Genomic DNA, 13,128 nt, shown 5'->3' with positions numbered 1-13,128 from the left:
GCAGAGGTAACTCTGGGTCTTCCTTTCCTGTGTTGGTCCTCATGAGAGCCAGTTTCATCATAGCGCTTGATGGTTTTTGCAACTGCACTTGAAGGAACTTTCAAAGTTCTTGAAATTTTCTGAATTGACTGACCTTCATGTCTTAATTAACGCTAGGGGTCAGAATTTTTTTWTTTTCTTAAAATATCGTTCCCAAGGTAAACGGACATTTTCTCTGGCCCAGATCGCAGAATATGCATATAATTTACAGATTAGGATAGAAAACACTCTAAAGTTTCCAAAACTGTCAAAATATTGTCTGTGAGTATAACAAAACCTATTCTGCAGACAAAAACCTGAGAAAATATAACCCGGAGGTGATATTTAAAAAATAAAAACTGTGTTTCCTGGACCGTCTTTCTTCCATTTAAAGGGGTATCAACCAGATTCCTTTTCCATTGGCTTCCTCAGGCTGTGACCAGTCTTTAGACATAGTTTCAGGCTTTTATTTTGAAAAATGAACGAGATTTTTCAAAACTAGTCAGGTGTCCTCCGAATAGTTCCTGCGCGCGAGAGAGGAGCTCTCCATTTTCCGTTTGTCTCTTAAAGAATAGGTTATGGTCCGGTTGAAATATTATCGATTATGTTTGTTAAAAACAACCTGAGGATTGATTATAAAAAACATTTGACATGTTTCTACGACCATTACGGATACTTTTTGTAATTTGTCGAACGGAACACGGCTTTGGTTTTCTCAACATAATGCGCAACCCAAATAGAGTTTTTTTTGTTATAAAAGTAATATTTATCGAACAAAAATAACATTTATTGTGTAACTGGGAGTCTCGTGAGTGCAAACATCCGAAGATTATCTAAGGTAAGCGATTAATTTTATTGCTTTTCTGACTTTCGTGACCATGCTAATTTGGGGCTAGCTGTTGTAGCATTGAAAGCTACACTCACAAAAGCTTGGATTTCTTTCGCTGTAAAATATATTTTCAAAATCTGACACGATAGGTGGATTAACAACAAGCTAAGCTGTGTTGTGGTATATTTCACTTGTGATTGCATGATTATAAATATTTTTTGTAATATTTTTGCATTTGGCGCCCTGTAATTCTAGCGGTTGTTTAGGAAATTGATCCCGTAAAAGGGATCCGTAGCGCAGAGAAGTTAATGTAATGATGGACTGTTGTTTCTCTTTGCTTATTTGAGCTGTTCTTACCATAATATGGACTTGGTCTTTTACCAAATACCTTTATCTTTTGTATACCACCCCTACCTTGTCACAACACAACTGATTGGCTCAAATAAATTAAGAAGGAAAGTAATTCCACAAATGAACGTCTAACAAGGCACATCTGTGTCACGAGAATTATGTTCTCAGTGTTCATAAACCCAATTGAATTGATTACTCGGCCTGATACCCAGAATTTGTAGGAAACTGGTTGGAATGAATCAGGCGGAGGCCCGGCTACAATTGTCAGGAATGTTTATTTAGAGAGCTCTGCTTATCATTTCCTGTACATTGGCCTATATACCTCACATTTTATCATAAACGTCCCTCCTCCTCTCAGATACAATGGCAACATAGTTCACAAGTCTTCTTCTCATACATTGTCTGCCACCTGTTTTACAATCTACTACAAGCCCAAAGTGGAGAATTCCATCCCTGTTATCAGTTCCACAGTGGTCACAAGTTGTCTGCCACAGTTCCTTGCCTACCAACAGTCCCTCTTTCTTATTGACAAACATTCTTCATCAGACAGGATAAAATTCTGTTAGTTATATTTCTACGTTAAATGTATACATAATTTAGTCATTATTCATAAGAATCCCATAACAATCCACACTTTGACTAAATATTATACACACATCTATTTTTATTAGAAATGCCTATTGTTATCCAAAATCAAAATCAACCACAACATCAACCACACAATAACCAATATATGTATTTACAATGACTGTTCCAGGCCTACATCAGAATCATAACTCTTCTTGTCAGGATTTTCGTTATAATCATCATTAAAAAACAGTCTAAACATCAACACAAGAAGAAAACTAAACATWAAAAATGGTCTCATGTAGCATAGGCTCCTCATAAGTGAAGGAGCCGGGTCCATCTACTAGATCTGGGGACATGTATTCATCCTTCCACTGGTCAGAGCTCGGAATCGGTCCGTATCTCACCATCTGTTGCGTCATCGATTTCGCCAGAGTCCTGGAAATGAGACCTCTCACGCAACATCCGCACAAAACTAACACAGTCACACAGGTGAAGGTTGCCCACAACACAGTGATCATGACATTTTTCCATTTCCCAAACACACTATCAAACCAATTTGTTAGAGCATTATCTACCCCAGAATTCTCTGCCAGGGCCTTGGTCACTGATCCGWCTGGAGCTGTGTTATCGGGGATGAAAACCTCATACACCCCCCACCCTTTTCAGCCAGTAACATATCCAAGGCTATTCTATTCTGACATCCCATCAACCTAGTTGCAGCTGTTATCACCAGAAGATGCTTGATTCCAATCCAGAACTCATCAGGTAACCCCCTTGGAACTCCAATGCTATCAATGTAAACTCTATTGTCCAAAGATCCTGACGGAGCACTCCTTCTTCTACCTGGCTCTAGGTTAGGCCACAGCTTCATACCTCCAAACTCTAGGCCTTTTCATCTGCCAGTCAGGTCCCTCATTGTCTTGTCGGTTGTAACATTCTCTGTCCTATGGCATGTTCTATGTTCTTACTTCCCCTACGTCCCATACGTGTGTGATGTGTCGAGCCATGCAATAATAATGTCCTCCTGTAACTGTGAAAGGGGGAAATCTGGATGTAATGGGCACATGAGGGTACAGATAATGCAGATCAATGCAACTGTCATTATCCGGCTTCCCTGCCCTCATGAACAGCTTTACCATACAGGCCACTCTCCTGGGTGCATCAATTCCATCAAATGGAAAGGGAATGGTTGTCAAATGAGGTTTTGCTGTGGCGCAGGCATAACATTCTTATTTCGCTACTGATCTGGCTGTATACTGAAACCATTCTAACCATAGGTTAGAATCCCCATAATCCGTTTCCACCTCAATCACTTCCTTAAGATCTTTCGTCTGCACTATCCGCACCGGCCCTTGGCTCTGGACGACTCTGCTGTCAGTATCTGTTTTGTCAGGGGCTCTGCTTGTATTCTGGCTGACTATAGAGCTATCACCTGCCCTAACCTCCTCTACCCGGAATGGCACTAGGGTATCAACCGAAACCTGGTCAAATCCAACATACCATAACCCTAGATCCTCTTTCATTACCTTTATGCAATACTTCTCTTGCTCCGGATTGCAGTTAAAAACCCTCACCTTCACTATAGTCCACCTCCTTCCATACTGGGTATGTGGATTCATATAGCCCTCTCTGTGTGAGCTATGACCTGTGTCCATGAACTACACGGGGACCTGCACAGATATATTCCATAATGGCTCATAGTCCTAGACTGCCAAGGAGTCAGAGWCCCCATTTGGTCTACATAAARCTCSATTGAGACATCCTTCCCAATCTMCACTCTAACTTCCTGTTTATCCAGAACAAGTGATSTCTTATGCTTGGTTAATACAAAATCCTCATCGTCTAAACTATGGGTCAAGTTACCACCTTCTGCATTCTCGGATGGGTCATGGTGTATTTAGGAATACTGCTCCCATAATAAGACCGCTCAGACCAATCAGCACTCCTGTAAAGCCCCACCCTTTCCTGGAGAACAACATATCATCATCTAGAGGCCAGCCCACACTTTCACTTCTATGAACGCACACAGGGAGGGCTGGGTCAGGGAATCTTTGTTAGAGAGGGGACCCCCGAACCTTATTGGTTTCGGTTCTTCTCCTAACACTGTGATTGTTCGGCAGTGTCAGTGTGTCTTACCCTCTTGCAATGTGTGATATGAACCCAGGTAGCTCTTTCAGCTATTCTCACTGCGAAGGCTGTCACCAGGAGTACTTGGTATGGCCCCTCCCAACGGGGCTGCTTCCCATCTATTCTCCTCAGGGACTGGATTGAGTGAATCACCTTCTGTAATTCACCTGTACAGCATAACATCTTGGACATACAGGTTTGGTTAACAAACAGTCTTCTCATTTGTTCTGCTAGTATATCTTCAACTTCTATGCCCACTTGTTAGCTAGAATTTTTTAAATGTTTTATTAGTTTATTATCCAATAGGCCACAAAGTGTCCTATCCTAGGCCCCCCGAGGCCCCGTCCTATCCTATGTCACAACTACCCACCCCCCCTTTGATACCTGGCTCCGCCCAGGTAACAACATTGCCGCATTATCTAAACAACGACTTAGGTAAGATTAGTAAATTGTCCTTATGTCTGACCTTATCATGTAGGAGCGCCCCTTTCATTCTCTTTATGTCCAATTCTCCCTGGGGCGTTCGTTCATGTCTATCCTGTATCAATTCTCTGTCAAGTGTCTTATCTACTTTAWGAGTTATCTGTGCTGCTTTGTATGGTCTTAGATATATATGTGCTTGTCTATGTAAACAGTAACCTTTCTCTCCTTTCTTATTTCACAGGCACTGGTMAATGCTACTATTTCGGCCTGCTGTGTCKAATAAYTTCTGGGCAATGTTTCCGTGTTTAACACCTTAGTTCCTGAAACCAACTAAGTTTTCATTCCCCCTTTTGTCTCCCCTCAGTAACCGTGACCCAGTCTGTGTCACTCCTATCTTGCTGATTTCCTGACCCCCCTTCCCCACCTTCTCCTCTCTGCTCCCAAACCTTCAAGGCCTCAGCAGTGCGGGGAGGGCTCCTCCGTCTGCCCTTTCTCCTATCTGTCTGTCGCACTTTCTCATAACAGGCTGTATCAAATATGGGTTGTTGCCAAATCTTGACTAAGTGTCTCACTGTCTGAACTTATAGATTTTGGAAAAATTACCTGTCTATGGTGGCCGTCTCCAAAGTACTTACATAGGTTGATTAAGGTTATTCGATGTTCTCTATAATTCTGAATCACCACAGATGTCATATATCCCTGTCCTGTTGGTCTGGATTAGAATCTAAATACTTAACATAAGTCTACCATTAATCCAAGTCTATGCCTTTTCTTTCTTCTCATTGGTTCAAATTACAACTATGTCAAAGAACTATAAACTCATTCATAATTATCAATTACTCAATTTACCTTAAAATCAGTATCACAAATGACCTCAAATTCATTATCCAAATGGCCCTCCCATGAGGCTGATCAGACCACAAGGGAAAGCCATGATAGAGGTCAAGAGTCATACCACCCTTTTACAGTCGTTTTCCATACTATATTAGACAAATTGAAGAAAAACCATCAAACTATTTCTTACATGTTGTATCCCAGGTTCCCAGTACATTCCGTTATCAAAAGAATTCACGTGTTTAATTAAAACTCAGAAAATAAAACTTCTCATATTCCACATGTGTATCCCTTTTAGATATCGTGTCTCTAGGAAAATGGAAATCTCCTCAAACCCAAAGGCTAACAACAAACATATCCAGGCCTTTGCAATTTTGGTAGAAACATGCCTCTGTCACACTCGTTCCCTTCAAGATAACAGCCCCGGAAAACATTTCCAAAGAAAGACAATGAAGCATTCCTTTTCCCAGAAAAACCACTTTGTCAGACTACCCGGACTCAGAAATCCAACCGTTGACTACAAACAAAACCTAATAATCATTCCATTGTACTCCTTCCAATCATTCGTTTTAAATTTCCTCAATGGTCATATGTGAAACCCATTCAGTCCGTTTGCAGACAGTCTCCCAAAATTCTTAATAGGAATATCCTGCCATTAGATACCCACAACTGTGATTAACGTGCACTGTCCCTTTAAAATAAAATTAACTAACCTGCAATCCCCTTTACCGACCGGACATGGTTCCACGTAATGGAAACAGATTATAATGTTTAGAATACGTTAACTTCCTCTTCAAATTCACTGGTGTTACCTAAACAATCAAACCAAAAATCAATAACCAGAAACTATCACTAAACTTTTACGATTCAACTATTCAGACCTGAATCGCTTACAGCCAAATATAACCCAGCGCGCACAACCAACCAGTGATGCCCACCTAGCAATTTTGTTGCTAGATTTAGCATCTTTTCAGACTACCCTGACAAATTCAGCTACTTTTTAAAAATKTATTTGGAACTTTTAGCAACGTTTGAAAAGTGACTCAAAGCTATAATGCATGCATTTTCCCTCTAAATGACACAAACAATTTTCTCTGTCTCACCGTCAGTTACAACATCATTGCCTGGCTGCAAAAGTGCATTGTGAGTGACGTCAGCAGCAGGCGCTCAGCCCGTGCCCAGGCAGCAGCAATTTCAGCGAACTGCTAATTATTGTTGGCTGACTGCAACAGCAGTAGTACGGGTTCGACAAGCCAAACCCAAGGAATATCGTTGGTCACGAATGTTTGATCTTGAACAGAACTTACAACATCAATCAACATCTCTCAATCAAAATTGTACTGCCAGAGCAACTCTCCTATTCCTGCCCCCTGGCTAAAACATACCCCCTACTCAAACCGAGCTCCGCTTTAAGTCTATCGCAAGAGCAAAATCCAACTTTCCAACTTTCTCTACTCCAAAATGTAAAAGTATCATGTACTTCGCTAAATTTGTAACCTATGTCAGTCAATCCATAAGAATAAAAACATTCCGATGGGCACAACTTTATCATATCTCTCCGTTATTATTTAGAATTCATCAGGTTTAGGTAACTGTCTTTTCTATGATTCAGTAATTTAAATACGACTCCAGTCTCAATACATTATTCCATCAGATCATTTAGGCAACATAACGTATTACATCGAAATCGCCTCGCTATTATTTTGAATGACTTAGTCTTTCAATTTAACCTAAACAAGCTATTAAAACGTTCAGTTTATATCTTAAACAAACACTAACAACCGTATCTTTCCGGGCAAAACCTATAAATAGTTGAAATACAATCATAATGAATTTTAGTCTATCGGTGCATAGGCTGAGCTACGAACGTTGTAGGCAATAATTTTACCCCTGGACCAACAGCGCTATTTAAAAGATGGAGGCGCAAATAACCCTATTATTATAATTCTCTGTAGTCGTAAACTCCGGAACCGAGACAATTCCCAGAAAATCGCCCTATTCTAAAGGTCCTAGCGAGGATTCTCATTAATCTCGCTCTCGTTGTCCCTGCCTCTCTCCCGATTGTCGCGCCTGATCTTCCCCTTAGTTGAATTACAATGTCGGTGGTTGGGTCCTACTCGGTCACAATGTTGGCAGGGAGCCTTACACTCCCGGGCGAAATGTCCTGTCTCATTAGGTCCCTTCCCCTTAAGGACTCCTTTATGCTTGTCTAGAATTACCCCGATAGTTACGGTCAGATGCTCTGACTCAACCTGTTTGCTCTTTTTACAGTCTCGGTGGTTATGGCCTACTTTAGTGCAGTGTTTACAYGGTGCCTCACAATCTCTAGCAAAATGTCCCGGATCGTTACAGTTAAAGCATCTATCTCCCCCTTTCTTTTGACTGTCTCTATCCACTTTTCTGAACTTTTTCCCTTTCTCTACCTCTTATCCCTCCCTCGGCTCCAGCAGGCTCCACATATGGGGGTGGTGGTTGTGCGGGCAGCACCTGCTGCCGTCTCCTCACCACCACTATTTCATCATCAGGATTATCTCTCCACGCCCGATCGGCCAGAGAGGGATACAATTTAGGCTTATAGGGAGCCTCCTGAGGAGCCGTGGGAATTCTCGTTTTCTGTTCCTGGCAACCTACATCTTTTTTTTTTTTTCTCCCTCTGCTCTCTTCCTCGCCTCGGCTACTCATACCCTCGCTGTGTCTAGCCCCTCTGCTCGTTGTTTCTCTATCTTGTCCCCACAAACCCTATTTATTTGTTTAATCATTGATTCCAGTTTTTCTTTATTTAAACGTCCGTCAAATTCATACTTCTTTCTCCACTTTAAACCGAAATAGACATTTATTTTATCCTTTCGCTGCATTTACCGCTCATCTCCCGTTAAATCCGGAACCTCCTTTGAGGATTTACTGCCCATTGTTATTAAACCTTGTAGTTACTATGTTTATTCCCCCAATCTAGGTGTATGGATATCTAAGATCTATGTATGTGCTGTTTACCGTTACCTAATTACTTATAGTTGTTATCACAATCTATGTGTGTGGCTCTTTAATTCTGTGTATGTGCTCTTTTTTTCCCCGTTATCCTATTCCTATAGTTGCTCTCCTGACTATGTGTGTGTCTCTTTATGCTCACAATCTATGTATATCTCTTCTTAAAACTCTGGTCTCTTTTCACACACTATGTGTATGTACTGTCCTATATGTGTTCTTTCTGGAAACTTTATCTATAGAGGTGTCTTTCGATTGGACATTAGATCTCACCCTTTTACAATTATAAGCTATTTTCCAGGGGTTGTAAGCTCTAGTTAACGGCCTATTTGTTCCTTGGGACTTTTGACGTTAATATCTCGTATCTCACACCGCTATATTAGGTTTCTATCACAGAACCGCCAATATACCCCCAATCAGGTTTTGAATATTAGYTAGTTTACTCTGGTACTGCAGATACCCTAAGTCGTTTCGGACCTAAGTCGCTGAGGACTTCTTCTCTCCTAGGTGGCTCTACACCCGATTCCTATCTTCCAATTGTATAGATACTTCATTCCCTTTAAAACTTTTCTCTACACAAAATTCTAAAGATAGGTCACCAGGTAAGAATGCCTACTTCTAGAATTCCAAAGATCAATATCCAAACCATACAAGAATCATAATAAATATTTATCTAAATGCAGTCTGAATGTCAATTCCCCAAAATTCGTAAATAAAGATTACTGACCTTCTCTTGTAGACTGGGAAAAGCAATGTATGTTGGATCTCGTCACCAGCTCTGTCATGTACCAGTTCGCCACTGGCCTGAAATTAASCCTCAACTCAGAGGTCAGGTCTTTGTCTTACGGATCTTAGATCCGCCCGTGCACGGTTTTCAGCAGTTCCCTGGGACGACAGAGGCAGATATTGAGATCCGGCTTCGAAGGACCAATTGTCACGAGAATTATGTTCTCAGTGTTCATAAACCCAATTTGAATTGATTACTCGGCCTGATACCCAGAATTTGTAGGAAACTGTTTGGAATGAATCAGGCGGAGGCCCAGCTACAATTATCAGGAATGTTTATTTAGAGAGCTCTGCTTATCATTTCCGGTACATTGGTCTATATACCTCACATTTCGTCATAAACATCCCTCCTCCTCTCAGATACAGTGGCAACATAGTTCACAAGTCTTCTTCTCATACATTGTCTGCCACCTGTTATACAATCTACTACAAGCCCAAGGTCTCTCCCCTCCCTGGGTGGGGAGACTTCCATCCCTGTTATCAGTTTCACAGTGGTCACAAGTTGTCTGCCACAGTTCCAACAGTCCCTCTTTCTTATGGACAAACATTCTTCATCAGACAGTATATAATTCTGTTAGTTATATTTCTACGTTAAATGTATACATCATTTAGTCATTATTCAAAAAAATCCCATAACAATCTGTTAATTGAAATGCATTCCAGTAACAACCTTATAAAGCTGGTTGAGAGAATTCCAACAGTGTGCAAAGCTGTCATCAAAGCAAAGGGTGGCTACTTTGAAGAATCTCAAATAGAAAATATATTTTGATTTGTTTAACACTTTTTTTGCTTACTACATGATTCCATATGTGTTATTTCATAGTTTTGATGTCTTCACTATTATTTTACAATGTAGAAAATAGTAAAAATAAAGAAATACCCTTGAATGAGTAGGTGTTTCCAAACTTTTGACTGGTACTGTATAATGATAAACTTCTTTAGCCTACACATCCATATTCAGGGCATGACTGTGCTAGATTAGGGTATATCAAAACTTTTTCAATTGATTAAGGGATACATTCAAACTAACTAATCAATTTGATCCCTTACCTGTTTGAAATAAAGAGGAAGGTTATGTTCGGGGCTACAAGGTTGGGAATGCATAAAATCCTACAATTAAAATATTAAAGAAATAACAAGGGAGGAGAGTTTGGGTTTTTATTTTATGGGGGAATATCATTTGAAGATGTATTTGAACCACTGCCAGCATAATTAGCCTATGTGGTTTCTGAAGTGTTTTGGCCAGAAGAGTAGAGTCCTCATAGCCCTAGTTATTAATGCAATCTACCTTTAGGTCATTAGTGAAAGTTATTCATACGAATTACTCACGCTTATCTCTGCTATTAAACTAAAATATGATACAGAGCTTTTAATGGTGAGATTAATTATGCTGTTGAAGCCCTTGCATACTTAATGGCGCATTTCCATACAGGATTTACGCCAGTGTTTTCCCCAAAAGGCTCAGACTTGTCTTTTTCCATCTACTCAGGCACGCACCTGTGTCTCTCTGGGCCATGGCTCCGGTGGACCTGCTCTGACTTGGGCCAAAGCCAAACCACTGGTACTTTTCAGCTGGCATTTACAATCACTAACTGTGAAATGTACATCTCACAAGCAGCCGTTTTTTTTGATTATGCAGAGGTTGTTGATTCTGCTCTTCACAAGTGTTTACTGTCAGCACTAGCTATGGAAACACAATTTCACTAATATAACATAAGGGTGTATACACTAGTGTAACACTGGTGTTTACAGTCGAAATCAACAGAGGACTTCTGAGGTGAAAGGCAGAGAATGGGTGACTCAAATAGCCTGCAGTTAGGCGACGCGCATTAGCTGCCTGTCACTGTCAGGATAAAGATGCAATTGCATAAGTAGATGGATGGGCTGTCATCACAGAGAGTCATTGGCACATCTGAAAATATTGACGRGTCCTGCTTCTCTTTGAAATAAAGCCCGCTGTGCTGGGTCAATTTTGGCCGGCTGCGGTCGCACCGGGCCCGGCATAATGCAGAGACAAAGCCCCGAAGGCGCCCACAACATATGCCGCCACCAATCCACACTTCACGAGCACCCGTCGTGAAGTCCCGGTATTTTATGATACACCCTCAGTAGCATCTGGAGCCCCGCCAATTTAATTACCATAGAAGCTAACTATTAACAACTGGCAACTGGTGTCAACTCAACACCCACGCTAGTCAAAAGTCAGTTTATAAAGCTTCCTTTTTGGTACTAACTCAAAGAAAGGGATTAATTTGTACCATCTTTTCACACCCATCTTTCTTATCTCATGAAGAATATCAAGTGGCATGTGAATCGGTTGCATCTGATTGCGAGGAGATATGGGAATCAGATTATTGATCCTATCAGATATGCTCAGCAATGATATCTTAATTAAGTAGTCATCAATGATATCTTAATTAAGTAGTCATCAATGATATCTTAATTAAGTAGTCATCAATGATATCTTAATTAAGTAGTTGTAATAAGTATGAAAGAAAGCACAGTACACAATTTAAACAAGCAAATCCAGGAGACCAGTTCTTTTTTTTTTTTTACAATCATACAAATATATTCGTTTTTATTCAATTATATCCAATAATATGCCTCCCTTGACGTTGTATAAGTTATTATAGAAATGAATACAGATCATATTGCAAATGCAGAGAAGACAAGGGTTCAAGGAGGAAGAGTGTTTATGGGGAAAGGGAAGGGGAGAGTAAATAGAGGACTCCTTGACTTTCTTTTTTGATGTGTCCAGTAAATGTTGGGCGCATGCATGCTTGTAGTACGGTCTGTCTGTGACTCTCTCTGCTGCCATAGGCTATAGTGCTCAAATCAACCTTGGATAGATAGAACTTCATTGTCCCACCTCCCATTCCCTTCTTTTTTCCTGTCGTCCATGTTTATTATAGTCTCATTGTTTTGTTACAAAAATAGTGTCATTGTGGCTTTTTAGTTAGCTGGAAGACTGATGCACTGTTTTTGCATTGGAAGACGAGAAAAAAAGTTATATGGAGATTTTCTTAAAATCCTTTTTTTTGGAAGACTTCATTATTATCATCATCACAATAACTTGGAGCATCCATGCAATACAAAACTCTAGGGGCTCCAATGTACAAAGCAGACCACTTTGATTGATCGCAAAATCACACAAGTGGGTTATACAGTGTGTGTGTGTGTGTGTGTGTGTGTGTGTGTGTGTGTGTGTGTGAGAGAGAGACGGTGAGCGAGCAGTGTACATGCTGCTGGGGAGCTAGTTAGATTCCTCTCAAGGTTCATAGGTCAGAGGTCATCCAGTTTGATTGTAGCCAAAAGGTGAATATCCTTCCTCCTTTGCACTCTGTCACTCACTAATATTTTACTTTTCTGTTTGTCTTTTAGTTTGCATTGTCGGGTTGATGTTCGATGTTGGGTGGGTGGCGCACGTCAGAGTCTGATTAGAAAATAAACAGGTTGAATAAAGACATACAGTATATGGACAGACCAACTGTGACATATCCATTACAAAACTCAAATCCCATCGACAGAATCCCCCAAAATAACATTTTTTACAACAGTCACAATATCCCCAACAGCAACACCCCCACCGATGACAATCAATCAATCGCTGTCTTCACCAACAAGATCCCACTTTTTAAAACAGTAGTACATCTTCCCTTTAGCACAGTCAACGTACAATCACTATGCGATGCCACTGTGTACCGTCGTACCATAGTAGGCCTGGGCTCAAATACTATTCTAAATCTTTCAAACAGTTTGAATGTTTGTTTGCCCTAGTCTTCATGAAGGGGCCAATGGGAGGGGTTTGCACTCATGCCAGTATTCTATTGGTTCCATTATGCCGGGCAAGCTCAATCAAGTCATGATAAAGTATTTGAAATGATTTCAAATAGTATTTGAACCCAGGTCTGGTATACAGTACCTCTGGGCAGCTCCCCAGCTTAGCTCTTATTTTAAAGGTGACCTCTGCAATTTACATCTGCGCCAGCCCAGCCCGACTCCATGCAGAAGTGCTGTGTGTGCATTGCAGATGTGCTTCAGGAGAGCACTATACCTTTTAAAATGCAGCGTTACTCCAAGGTCTAACAGGATGGGGGATTGGACATAGCTACGGGCCAGTGGTATTTTAGCATTGAACTCAGGGCTGGGTTGGGTCGGGGTTATACCTCTGAGAACGGGGCTGTTGGTTCGTCTCTCTCTGTTTTTTT

Source organism: Salvelinus sp. IW2-2015, linkage group LG3 (genome assembly GCF_002910315.2).
Source record: "Salvelinus sp. IW2-2015 linkage group LG3, ASM291031v2, whole genome shotgun sequence".
NCBI lineage: Eukaryota > Metazoa > Chordata > Actinopteri > Salmoniformes > Salmonidae > Salvelinus > Salvelinus sp. IW2-2015.
This window is presented reverse-complemented; position numbering follows the sequence as displayed.